At 46.5% G+C, this 14,047-nt stretch overlaps 1 protein-coding gene across 1 annotated transcript in view; it reads right to left on the bottom strand.

Moving 5' to 3' along the window:
• The window catches only part of LRRC4B (leucine rich repeat containing 4B), a 62,259-nt gene extending 54,182 nt beyond the window's left edge, over window positions 1–8,077 (bottom strand). The window contains exon 1 of the mRNA XM_042970340.1: window positions 6,191–8,077. The gene's annotated coding sequence lies outside the window, so the exon portion shown is untranslated. The remainder of the gene's footprint in view (window positions 1–6,190) is intronic.
• Between the last annotated feature and the right edge of the window lie 5,970 nt (window positions 8,078–14,047).

Here is a 14,047-nt window from a genome sequence, read left to right as displayed (position 1 = left end):
GTTGAGTTAAAAAAGCAAGCTGCAGAACAATATGTACAGTATGATCCCATTTATGTTAAAACACACTCACATGGTTGCTCAAAACAATACTACTCATTTACTATACAATACTATGCATATACTATATTACTAGATATATATACACACTTTAAGACAAAGATCTGGAAGGACCCACCATAACAATGAAATAGTAGTTACTTCCCGAGGAGATACCTAGTTTGGAAAGAGGTGATCAAAGGGGACTTCCGCTTGATCTGTAACACTGTCTTTAAAAAGCGAAGATAATCTATCCGCACATTACTTGCACACTTGAAAACTAATTTTTCACAAGGGAAGAAATGTGAGTATGTGTACATGCATACGGCAAATAGAAACCTAAGCTTTTATTTTAAATGTCCTTTAGAGGCACACAAACCTGAATTCAAGTCCTGTCTCTGCCACCAGCTTACACAAGTCACTCCATCATTCTGAACTTCTGTTTTCCCATATGTAAAACCGGGATGCGAATTTATATTTAATAGGGTTGTCGCGAAAAGTAAATAATATTGTATGTAAAGTCCCAAGAATAGTGTCTGACAGGTAGTGTATGTTCAATTAGAAGTTAATTCTTTTCCATTTCCCAGCCCCATCTAATTCTAACCTTGCTTCTAACCCAGGAGTCAGACTGAGATGATGGCTTTGTGGGTACCTCAGAATTTATCCCCTCTGTGCTAGGTAGAATAATGGCTCCCCCAAAATGTCCTAACCCCCAGAATCTGTGACTATGTCAGGTTCGATGGTAAAAGGGAATTAAGGTGGCTCTTCGCTGACTTTAAGATAAGGAAGGTGGCCTGGATTATCTAGGTGGGTCCCATGCAATCATGAGGTCATATTTCCACCAGGAGGGCAGAGCCTGCACGAAGATGAAGCCAATTAGAGGAAATCAGAGGGCTCAGAAATTCAAAGAGACACATTCCTGGGAACATCCTGTGAGCGCCCAGATCCATGTGTGAAGTTTGGAGCTAGCCATGACTTTTCATTTACAGTTGACCCTTGAACAGCGAGGGAGGTAGGGCGCTGACCCCATCCCCTGCACAGTTGAAAATCTCCATATACCTTTTGCCTCCAGAAACCTGAACCACTAACAGTCTACTGTTGACCAGAAGCTTTACCGATAACATATAAACAGTCAGTGAACACATATTTTGTATATGTATCATACACTGTGTTCTTACAATAAAGCTAGAGAAGGAAAATGCTATTAAGAAAATCATAAAACATATTTGCAATACTGTACTGTATTTATTTTAAAAAACTGCTTATAAGTGGACCCGCACTTCAGACGCATTGTTCAAGAGTCAACTGTATGTGAGACAATAACCACTCCCCTTTTTTCAGCCAATTTGAGTTGGCATTTTCCTCTTTGCAAGTGAAATGGTCGTTTTGAGACTCTGATGAGCTAGAAACTCATTCCCTAGAGAAAAACACATGCAGACAAACCTTTGTATACAATTCCCGGGAAACTTTTGACCCCCTGAAGTCAGGCCCCAGGTTATGAAGTCCTGCTCTGTTCTAAACATATCGCTGCCAGCAGGCATCAAAGAGAAGGAGAGAAGAGAGAAAGTCTTCAGGGAGTCCAGGATCCCTCCTTCTATTTCTGTAGAGGAGCTTTGATATGGGTCATAGACAAACGATTGGATCGAGGAATAAAAGATGGGAGCTCTCTGTGGAAGATGCGAAAAGGTTCTTTGGGAGCACTTTGCTCGCTTCCTTGAGGAAATCTCTGCCTCTTTTAGGATTTACTGGAGGAAGGGTGTAAAATGGGGGGAAATTCAGCACCTCGTGGACGTCCTTCTTCTGTCTTCCCACACTTGGGACAACTGAAGATCAGAGAGGTAGAGTGAATTGCCCAAGATACACGGCAAATGTGTAAAGGTTTTGAATTTTGGCCTAGTTAGCTCTTTTATATAGAAAGAGCCCTTCCAAGTCTTCCTTTTCTTTTTACAATAGAAAAGAAACATGTCCCTATGGTCATGAGGTCCTATACATTTTGGCCCCTGCCTCCATGCCCTTATTTTGAACTCTTCTCCCTCTCATTCATTATGCTCCCTCCGGTGATTCTGGCTTTCTTTCTGTATCTCAAACATGACAAATGTGTCCCTGTTTCTTCCTTCTGCCTGGAATCATACTGGATAATCCACGAGTCAGACGAGATACATGTTCAAGGACCAGCAAAGTAAGGGCTTTCCGAAGGCTTTTTGGGAAAGAATTAAATATTGCAATGAAGCCATTACGGGAAAAACCAGAATATGGATCCCTTACATTGATCTTAATATTTAATATTTTTAAAAATGAATATTGGCCTATAATTTTCTTTTCTCATACTCTCCTTGTCAGGTATTGGTCTCAAAGTTAGGCCAGCCTCACAAAACAAGCTGGAGAGTGATCTCTCTTCTAGTCTCTGGAAGAGTATGTGTGATATTCAAATTATTTCATCCTTAAATGTTTAGTGGAAATTGCCAGTGACCGTGTCCGGACCCAGAATTTTCTTTGTGGTTAATTTTTTTTCAGTTACTATCTCATTTGTTTAAATGGTTTTAGAACTAATCAAATGCTATGTTTCTTCTTGAGTAATTTCTGGTAGGTTATGGTTCTAGGGAAAATGTATTAAGTTATTCTTAATATCTAATTTTTACCTTGTTAATATCTGTAGCACCTGTAGCAATGTCCCCTTTTTAATTCCTGATATTGGCTATTTGTACTTTTTCTCTATTTTCTTTATTTCTAAAAAATGTTTTTATTTATTTTTGAGAGAGAGAGAGCGCATGAGCCAGGGAGGTTCAGAGAGAGAGGGGGACAGAGGATCTGAAGCAGTCTCTGCACTGACAGCAGTGAGCCCAATGGAGGGCTTGAACTCACGAACCATGAGAATCATGACCCCGAGAGATCATGACCTGATCCAAAATCCAACGCTCAACTGCCTAAGCCACCCGGGTGTCCCATATTTTATCTATTTCTTTTAGTGCTTATCCTAGAAAGGGAAACTTACAAACTAACTTAAAAAGCTTCAATTAATCAACATGAGTAGGAAATAGTCAATCATATTATAAAACATGGATGGTGACCGTAACTAGAGTTATGGTGGGGATCATTTCATAGTGTACAAAAATCCTGAATCACTATGATGTACACCTGAAACTAATAGGATATTGTATATCAAATGTATTTCAATAACAGAAGTTAACCAACACCCCAAAATATTAATCAACACCTTTACTTACCTCTTTGACAATACGAGGACTTTAGAATATAGTAACACCATATAGCCCCTCCTAACATGTGTTTTATTATGCATTTATATTCTCTTTCTTTAATGTACAAGCTATTATTATTGCTGTTATTGTTTTACACAGTCAAAATCTGTTCAGATTTATTCACATATTTATCACTTTCTTTGCTTTTTATTTCTCCTTGCATTTCGGATATTCCATCTGGGATCACGTTTTTTTTTCCTGCCTAAATTGGAGTCCTCAAAATATTTTTTTTACTAAGGATCTGCTGCTAGTGGTAAACTCTCTTCACTTTTTTAAATCCCAAAATGTATTTTGATCTCATTGAAATTTATTTTTCACTGGGTCTAAAATTGGCCGCTATTTTCTATCAGTGCATTGAGCCTACTCTGGTTTCCATTGTTATTTTTAAGAAGTCAGTTGTTAGGAATTGATCTTTTGAAAGGCATCTGTTTTCTCTGTTATTGAGGTCCCTTTTCCTCTAGTATGCCTCAAATATGTAATAATGTTTCTAGGTGTGGATTTCTTTCTATTTATCTTGCTTATTACTCACTGGGCTTCTTGAATCTTTCAGTTAGAGTTTCTCACCAATTTTGGAAACTTGAAAAATCCACCATTGTTTCTTTAACTCTTCCTTTTGTCACATTCTCACTCTCTTTGGGGGACTCAGAATAAATGCAAAGATAAGACCTTCTGGTTCATGCTCCGTGTCTCAACTTCTTTTTTTTTTTTTTTTTTTAGACTTCAGTTTTTTTTTTTAATTTAATTTTTTTTATGTTTATTTATTTTTGAGACAGAGAGAGACAGAGCATGAATGGGGGAGGGTCAGAGAGAGAGGGAGACACAGAATCCGAAACAGGCTCCAGGCTCTGAGCGGTCAGCACAGAGCCCGACGCGGGGCTCGAACTCACGGACCGCGAGATCATGACCTGAGCTGAAGTCGGAAGCTCAACCGACTGAGCCACCCAGGCGCCCCTCTCAACTTCTTTTATATGGTCTCTGCCCTGTCTCTTCCTGGTGTGTTATGGGTAATTTTGTGTGACCTCTGTTCCAGTTCACTATTTCTCTATCCAGTTGTTGCTTTTAATTTTAAGCCTATTCGCTAAGTTTTAAGTTGCTACTAGTTTTTTCATTTCCAAAACATCTAGGTAATATTTATAGTTTCTTCACCCCTGTAAAAAACGGCGGTCTTAGATTTTTATATAAACAAACCACATGGTCTGATAATTCCAGTATCCCAAGTGTTTAGTGGGTTTCTAGTGCCTCTTACTTCTACTGGGTTTTGTTCCTGGCACTTTTCCTACTTGTTGATGTCAGACTTGTGCTACCCGCTTTCCTTAAAAATACGTTTACCAGAATGATTTGAGGCCTCTCATGAAAGTTCTTTTCAGCAGAGCAAACTTTCTGTGTGTGCTATTGTCAAGACTTTAAAAACACTGCTAGTCGGAGACTAAGTTAAATTCACAATCTGAGGTCATGACCGCAACTTCACAAACGGGGGCCAATTTACTTCTTGTTTCCCTCCCCTCCCTGAGGGTATAGCCCTGGCTTTCCCAGTGTGGTGTGGACTCCCCACCTTGGTTGGGCCTGAGCTTTTTTTTATTGCCCTCACCTAAGAAGCCATCCAAATAAAAGTTCAAATTTGCCAGGATTGTAAAATCCCCTCAGGGCAGAAGTATTCTGATTACTTCTCTGGGTTCTTGATTTCCCTTCAGTTATGGCCTGATAAATCTTGTGACACCTTCAATGCTTTTAAGACTTAAAATTTTTTTTTTTTTTTTTTTTTTTTTTAGCCAACACGTTTAGTTGTTGCAGTGGGAGGCTTGGTCTGAATAACCTAGCCTGCTATGTTTTTTTCAATGTTTAATGTTTATTTATTTTTGAGGGAGAGGGAGACAGCGCAGGCAGCGAAGGGGCAGAGAGAAAGAGATACAGAATCTGAAACAGGCTCTAAGCTGTCAGCACAGAGCCCACTGCGGAGCTCGAACTCACAAACCGCAAGATCTTGATCTGAGCCGAAGTCGGATGACCAACCAACTGAGCCACCCAGGCGCCCCAACCTAGCCTGCTATTATCAACAACTTCAATTATTCTGTCCTCTCAGCTTTGCTTAAATTTTCTTCTTGGCTCTTGGGGCACCTGGGTGGCTCAGTCAGGTGGGTGCCCGACTCGGGCTCAGGTCATGATCTCGCGGTTCGTGAGTTCGAGCCCCGCGTCGGGCTCTGTGCCGACAGCTTGGAGCCCGGAGCCTGCTTCGGATTCTGTGTCTCCCTCTCCCTCTGCCCCTCCCCCGCTCACGCTCTGTCTCTCTCTCTCTCAAAAATTAATATTAAAAAAATTTTTGTTAGTATTTTCTTCTGGGCTTTTTTTTTTTAATTTTTTTTTTGACGTTTTATTTATTTTTGAGACAGAGAGAGACAGAGCATGAACGGGGGAGGGTCAGAGAGAGAGGGAGACACAGAATCGGAAGCAGGCTCCAGGCTCTGAGCCATCAGCCCAGAGCCCGACGCGGGGCCCGAACTCACGGACCGCGAGATCGTGACCTGAGCTGAAGTCGGACGCTTAACTGACTGAGCCACCCAGGCGCCCCAATTTTCTTCTGGGCTTTTAATACTACTTGACGTTATATAAATAAATAAATATATGTCTTTGTCTGCCGACCACATTGAAAGCTCCATGGGCACGTGTACTTTGTCTTGTTCACGGCTGTGTCCCCGGCATCCAGAATAGCCTCTGGCATATAGTGCGTGTTCAATATATGTTGAACGAACGAACGAATGAAAAAAGCGCTTTTGCCACTTGTGCTGTGGCTACAGTGGGCCAAAGCAAAAGGGCTAGGGGGATTCAGAAACATGGTCCCAACTCCAGAATCCGTGTGGAGACGTTTCAAAACACAATCCCAAATCAAGGTCACAACTTACCAAAGCGGCATGAAGAAGACAGCTCAAGGCTCCATGGTTTCCAGTGCTTGCCAGGATGAGGTGCTGGGCCGGGGAGTGAGTCTCGCTCAGTTGGTAGCCACAGGCTGCGGTGTCCCTTTCACCCTGTCCGCTGTTTTGTTCGCTTCGCCACCCCTCTTTGCTTCGGCCTGTCGCCCTTCCCTCCCGCTGAGTCTCAGGTGACCGAGCCCTTGCTTTCTTCCCCTTTGCTCTGGTCTCTCTGTTCACCTCTATGACTTGCTCTCTGTCTTGCTGTCCCCGTCGTCCCCTGTTGTGCCTCGGTCATGTTCTCCTTCTCCCTCTGTCCTCCTCTGTAAGATGCGATGCCAGTTTCTTTCCGGACTCTGCCCGCAGCCCGACTCCCTAGCTTCATCTCCAGGATGCCTGCCAGGCCACCCTTTGTCTGGGTCACCAATCCCTTGCTCTGCCCCGCTCCCCTTCCTGGTCTCTATACCTTTCATGTTTCTACGCTCTGTTCCTGTCTCCACCCCCTTTGTCACGGTCCCTCTGTCACCATCCTTTCTGCCTCTGTTTCTTCATCTGTCAGTGTCATGGAGTGTGCTTTGTTACTCGCACCGTGGTACTGTCACCGCTATCGCTATGCTCTCTGCGTTTGTGCACCGTTGCGGTTCCCTCGGTCTCTGTCTCCTCTGTCTCTGTCTCCTCTGTCTCTGACTCCTCCGGCCCTGTCCCCTCCCATTCTGAATCCTCCAACGCTGCCCCCCCACTCTGCGTCCATTTCCTCGATTTCCGTCATGGGCCCCTCTCTGCCTCCGAGGCCTCCAGCTCTGTCTCTGTCACCTCCATTCTGTTCCTTCTATTACTCGGCCACTTTCCGTTTTCTCTCTGTCCCCTCCGTGTACTGGTGTGCGCCTTATCTAAGATTGTTTCCTGTATCTCCAGCGTTGTTGTCTTGATCTCTGCCCCCTCTGCCTGCAGGTGTTCTCTCTTTGCCTCTGTCACTGTGGCCTCCAACTTTGGCTCCGGCACCTTCTCTATTTTTGTCACTTGTCCCTATCTTACTTCTGTCTGTTATCTCTGTCTTTTCTCTCTCTCTCTCTCTCTCTGTCACTGTCCTCTGTCTCTGTCGCCTGAATGTGTCTTCCCTGTCTCTATGATTGTCACCTTCTCCATATCTGCCACTGTCCCCCTTATCTCTTCCCTCTCCATCACTGTCCCTTTGGTCTTTGTCCCTTCTGTCACTGTCCTCTCTCTCTCTCCCTGACACCGTTCTCTGTCTCTATTACTGACCTCTTGGTCTCTCTCTTCTTTCTTAGGCTCCCTGGTCTCTGTGCAGACCCCCCCGGGGGTCTTGTCTCTGTTCCCCTCTCGGCCTCTGATCTGGCTCCGTCTCCAACACCTCTACAGCTTTCTCCACTGTCTGTGCGACTTGCCCCTTTGCCCCTGACGACCCCTTGGTGTGATGCCACTTCTGAGGCGGTCCCCTCTGTTGTCTTCCCTAACTCTGTCCTTCTCTGCGGCCGTCCTCGGACCCTGCCTGTGAGACCACGGGCTCTACCTCGGCTCTGTAACAACCCCCTCCACGCATCCTGATCGTGGTCGGGGGCTCCCCTCGCCGCCTCGCCGTCACTTCCGGCCTCCCCCTCACTTTCTAACACCTTTGCCTCGTCTTCTGCTCACGTGAGTTTGCGGGTGTGGCAGGTCTCTGTCCCTTTAGGGCTCCGTTCCTTCCAGCCCGTCTCTGGCCGTCTCTCCCTTCGGGGCGCTGACCCTTTTTCAAGGAATTTTATGGGGCCACATCCCCTCCCAGGTCTTTTCTGGCGCAAAGGAGCCCACCTCGGTCCACCTGCCTGGCCTCACCCTGGCTGTCACCCTCGCGCCTCTCGCCTCATGCCGCGCCTCCAGCCCTTTCCCGCCCTTTAAGCCTCCGCGCGCTAGGAAAAAAAAAGGAAAAAGAAACAAACGCGAGCGCATGCGCACCCACCGACGCACTGGGCGGGGCGGGGGTGGGGGGAGAGCGCGCGACCTGCAGGCGGGCTCGCGGGAGCTCGCGCGAACTCGCGCCGGCGCTCACGCGCTCCAGGGGCCTGCTCGGCAACTGGTGACGTCACGGGGGCGCTGTCCCGCTCTGTGGGCTGCCTTCAACCAGCACGCGCTTGCTGGAGCAAGTGGCCAAGCGTTGCCAAGCGCCAGGTGGCGCTCAGTGCCTGAGCTCACCAACTCTGCAAACCCTGTGGAGACTCGTGTCGTCATGGCAACTCTGCCCCATCTAATTGGACACCTGCACTATTTCGTTGGATCCGCACCTCTGATTGGATGCCTGTATCTCGTTGGCTGCCGGGGAATTTTTATCTTCCCTTCCCCTCCGCATTTCTCTCTCTCGGCCGGGGTTTCTCCCACCAGGCACTGGCAACGTGGAGACGGAAGGTGACTTGAGGCACCAGGGGGCGTGAGGTTTATGGCACCCGGCCGGAGTCAGCGGACCAGATTGGCTCTCTCAGACACAGACTCCCTTTGCCCGCCAGAGGGCGCCACGGTGCGCCGGGTCCTTGGAGGCCTTGGTGACTGGCGACGTCACAAGTGAGCCACTCTTGATTGGCTACCTCTCTCCACCAGCCAAGTCGAAAAGGCAGGCCTGGAGAACTCTATCAGAGGGGAAAGAGAGCAACTGTGTGCCTAGGAATAATGAATGACCTTGGCCTCAAATACTTAAGTATACAAAGGGAATTCACCTTTATTTTGTCTTCTAGTCTCTAATAATCACACCCAGACATGCAAGCTGTTATTAGCGTCGACACCTACTGCAGCTATGGACCCGTAAAGCGGACACCTGTTGTTTTTCTCAGCTGATACCCACGATTTAAAAAATTGCCTTTTTATTTTTATTTAAAAAAAAATTTTTTTTAACATTTATTTATTTTTGAGACAGAGAGAGACAGAGCATGAACAGGGGAGGGGCAGAGAGAGAGGGAGACACAGAATCCGAAACAGGCTCCAGGCTCTGAGCTGTCAGCACAGAGCCCGACACCGCGGGGCTCGAACTCACGGACCGCGAGATCGTGACCTGAGCCGAAGTCAGCCGCTTAACCGACGGAGCCACCCAGGCGCCCCTAATTGCCTTTTTAAAAAGTAGTTTTAGGTTTACAGAAAAAAATGGAACGGAAAGTACAGAGCTCTCATTTACCATTAGAGGGGACCGTATACCATATGGTCCTAATTCCCTCCACCCTCTTACGCCTATCCCTAATTCCCTCTGTTATTAACATCATTCATTAGTGTGGTACATTTGTTACAATCGAAGGACAGTAGTGTATGAGGCCACTTATATGAGGTATCTAGAGTAGTCACATTTAAAATTTCTTTTTTAACATTTATTTATTTTTGAGACAGAGAGAGACAGAGCATGAACGGGGGAGGGGCAGAGAGAGAGGGAGACACAGAATCGGAAGCAGGCTCCACGCTCCGAGCCATCAGCCCAGAGCCGGATGTGGGGCTCGAACTCACCGACCGCGAGATCGTGACCTGAGCTGAAATCGGACGCTTAACCGACTGAGCCACCCAGGCACCCCTAGAGCAGTCACATTTAGAGAGACAGAAAGTAGGATGGCAAATGGTGCCAGGGGCTGGGAGGAGGAGGATTGGGAAGTTATCGTTTCATGGGTATAAAGCTTCCATTCTGCAAGATAAAAAGAGTTATGGAAAGGGGTGCCTGGGTGGCTCAGTTGGTTGAGCCACTGATTCTTGATTTCAGCTCAACTCATGATCCCAGGGTCATGGGATCGAGCCCTGTGTCAGGCTCTGTGCTGAGTGTGGAGCCTGCTTGGGATTCTCTTTCTCTCTCTTTCTCTCCCCCTCTGTCCCTCTCCCCGACTCGTGTTCCCTCACTAAAATGATGATAATAAAAAAGAAGCAGAACAGTTCTGTGATCCCCAAATGTTCCTTTGTGTCAGTGTGTAATCAGTCTCCCACCCCCACTCCCTCAGCCCCAGGCAATCCTGATCGATTTCTGTCCCTATAGATTAGTGCTCCCTTGTCTGCAATTTCACATAAATGGAGTCACGCTGTTTGTACTCTTTTGTGTCTGGTTTTTTTTTTTTTTTTTCACAAGACATACTGGTTTTGAGATTTATCCACTACACGTATCGGTAGGTAGTTCTTTCCACTGCTGAGTAGCCTTCCATCCTGTGGACATACAATTTGTTGATCCATTCCTGTAGATAGACATTTCTATTGTTCCCAGTGTTCCAGACTGGGGCTATTATGAATAAGGTGGCTGTGAATATTTGTGGGGACATAGGCTTTTACTTCTCACGGGCAAATACTCAGGAGTGAGATTGCTGAGTCACATGGTAAGTTTGTGTTAACTTAAAAAAATTTTTTTAATGTTTATTTATTTTTGACAGAGATACAGAGCACAAGTAGGGGAGGGGCAGAGAGAGAGGGAGACACAGAATCCGAAGCGGGCTCCAGGCTCCGAGCTGTCAGCACAGAGCCCGACATGGGGCTGGAACTCACAAACTGTGAGATCATGACCTGAGCCGAAGCTGGACGCTCAACCGACTGAGCCACCCTGGCGCCCCTGTGTTAACTTTATAAGAAACTGATAGGGGCGCCTGGGTGGCTCAGTCGGTTGAGCGTCCGACTTCGGCTCAGGTCATGATCTCATGGTCCGTGAGTTTGAGCCCCATATCAGATGCTGTGCTGACAGCCCAGAGCCTGGAGCCTGCTTCGGATTCTGTGTCTCCCTCTCTCTCTGTCCCTCCCCTGCTTGTGTTCTGTCTCCCTCTCAAAAATGAATAAAAATTTAAAAATTAAAAAAAAAAAAAGAGTGATCCCTGAGTCCAATGATTGGTGTCCTTATAAGAGAGGGGCAGAAGGGTACCTGGGCAGCTCAGTCAGTTAAGCCTCCAACGTTGGCGTGGCTCGGGTCATGATCTCATGGTTTGTGAGTTTGGGCCCCTGCATGGGGCTCTCTGCTGTTGGCACAGAGACTGCTTCGGATCCTCTGTCTCTCTCTCTCTCTCTCTCTCTCTCTCTGCTCCTTCCCTCCTTCCCTGTGCTCTCTCTCTCAAAAATAAATAAACATTAAAAGAGAGAGAGAGAGGGAGGGAGGGGAGAGTAGGTGATGGGCATCGAAGAGGGCATCTTTTGGGATGAGCACTGGGTGTTGTATGGAAACCAATTTGACAATAAATTTCATATATTAAAAAAGAGAGAGAGAGAGAGAAGGGCAGGAAAAAAAAAAAGACACAGGAACAATTAAAACCAAGTTATACCTTTTCAAAGCAAACTGGTGAAAAAAAACTGTCCTGTTTACACTTTCCTGCACTGAAACATCTTGCTGCCTTCTGGGACAGCTGACACTCATATATGAAGTCAGTCAGTGTTAAAATGATTATGGGGACGCCTGGGTGGCTTAGTTGGTCGAGCACCCAACCCTCGATTTTGGCTCAGGTCATGATCCCAGGGTTGTGGAATCGAGCCCCAAGTTGGGCCCCACGCTCAGTATGGAGCCTGCTTAAAATTCTCTCCCCTCCCTCTGTTCCTCTCCCCTGCTGTCTCTCAAATAAAAAAATTAAATATTATAAAAATAATAAAATAAAATGAAGCTTCTTAATGCACAGATATATTCTAATAATATATGATAATTATTAGCAAGTATAATCATCATTATCAATGTTAATAGCTAACATTCAGGTCACATCCAATGTGTGCTAAATGCTGTACAGCCTTTCATTTAATCTGTGTAACATTCTTTTTTTTTTTTTTTTTTTTTAACGTTTATTTATTTTTGAGAGAGCACAAGCGGCAGGGGGCAGAGAGAGAGGCAGACAGAGGATCCGAAGCGGGCTCTGTGCTGACAGCAGAGAGCCTGATGCGGGGCTCGAACTCACTAACAGGTGAGATAATGACCTGTGCTGAAGTCAGAGGCCCAACCAACTGAGGCACCCAGGCGCGCAATCCGTGTAACATTCTTGGGAAGTAGGCATTATCACTTTCCCCATCTTACAGTTAAAGAAATCGAGACATTGAGAGGTTAGACACTTTGCCCAAAGTCACAGAGCGAATAGGCGTGGAGGAGGGATTTGAATCGAGGTCGTCTGACTTCCGAGCTCACTTGGGTACCAGACAAACTCTTGTGGAAGATACTGGCATCATCACGGATTGCAAGAAAAGTAAACTAGCAGCACGCCCAAGAAACCAGTAGAGCATGACATTAATTTAAAACATAAGTTTCTTTGGGGGCGCCGGGTGGTCCAGTCAGTTAAGTGTCCGACCTCGACTCAGGTCATGATCTCGCAGTCCGTGGGTTCGAGCCCTGCGTCGGGCTCTGTGCTGACAGCTTAGAGCCTGCTTCAATTCTGTGTCTCCCTCTCTCTCTCTGTGCCTCCCCCACTCACGCTCTGTCTCTTAAAAATGAATAAACGTTAAAAAAAACTTTTTTTAAGGCATAAGTCTCTTTGGCATGATGGACTGTCTCCTTAGGGGAATTTTCAGGATATTTATTAAGTTAAAATTAGCTTGCAATTCTTGTAGATGCTAATAGGCTGCCCTATTTACCTTCAGGATGAACTTTACAAGTGCGATTATATCTTTATAACCCTGACATTTATTAGGGTTTGAGAAGTGCTGCTCGCTCCTTGAGAAAAGAGAGTAAAATGTAGCCCTAGCTGGAGTCCAATGAAAACAAAAAAAAAAAAATCAGTGCTGTATGTTCTCTAAAAAGCGGAGAGAGGGGGGCACCTGGGTGGCTCTCTCGGTTAAGCGTCTGACTGTGGATCTCAGCTTGGATCATGATCTCACGGTTCATGAGTTCAAGCCCCAATGTCAGGCTCTGCACTGATGGTACAGAGCCTGCGTGGGACTCTCTCTCTCTCTCTCTCTCTCTCTCTCTCTCTCTCTGCCCCTCCCCTGCTCATGCTCAAGTGCTCTCGCTCTTTCTCAAAATAAGTGATTAAACTGGAAGAAAAAAAAAAAAGAAACTTATGACTTCAGGGGATGAATTCCCAGCTGGGCAGGAAGGGATGAGGTCCTGAGGGGGTCCTGAGCCAATCCCAGCAAGGTGGGGAGGGGAGGGGGCCTCAGTCATGGGAGAGGGTGCCAACAGGAAGCTTGCCAGCTGGATTCGTGACTGGTCTGAAGTGGCCATCCAAGGCCCTAACAGGACCAGTCAGAATACTGTTCCTCAATGGTACGGAAGCAGAGAGAGAGAGAGAGAGAGAGAGAGAGAGAGAGAGAGGGAAACCAATTTTGTCTCCTCTGAAATGATCTTCTGAGGGCGATTGCAGTAGGTCCCGTTAATTTCCTGCCCAACGATCACTCCCCTCTCCGTGCTGCCTTGCTGGCAAAACCCACACAGATGGGTTTCCCAGGCTGCTTTGCAACCCGGGGTGGCCACTGCTCCCGGTTCTGGCAAATGAAAAATAAGGAGAACCTGTCTAGGGACCAACACACAAGGGGAGGGCCCTGCCACACTTCCCGCTTTATTTATTTTTTATTTTTATTTTTTAAAGTTTATTTATTTTGAGAGAGACAGAGACAGCACAAGTGGGGGATGGGGCAGAGGGAGGGAGAGAAAAAGAATCCCAAGCAGGCTCCGTGCTGCCAGCGCAGAGCCCAGTGTGGGGCTTGAACTCACGAACCATGAGATCACGACCTGAGCCGAAACCAGGAGTCGGATGCTTAACCGACTGAGCCACCCAGGCGCCCCCCCACATTTCCTGTTTTGGATGCCACCATGTGAGAACGTAATGCAAGGTACTGCCGTGGTCTGTATTCACGAAGGGAAGGCAAAACGAATCTCAGAGATGTCAACCCTGTGCCTGACGTTGCTGAGCAGCTGAACTAACACCGGGCCTGCGTGTCTTTGAAAGGTTT

Source organism: Panthera tigris, chromosome E2 (assembly GCF_018350195.1).
Source record: "Panthera tigris isolate Pti1 chromosome E2, P.tigris_Pti1_mat1.1, whole genome shotgun sequence".
Classification (NCBI taxonomy): Eukaryota; Metazoa; Chordata; class Mammalia; order Carnivora; family Felidae; genus Panthera; species Panthera tigris.
The sequence above is the reverse complement of the archived record's forward strand: the minus strand, read 5'-3'. Positions and strand labels throughout refer to the sequence as shown.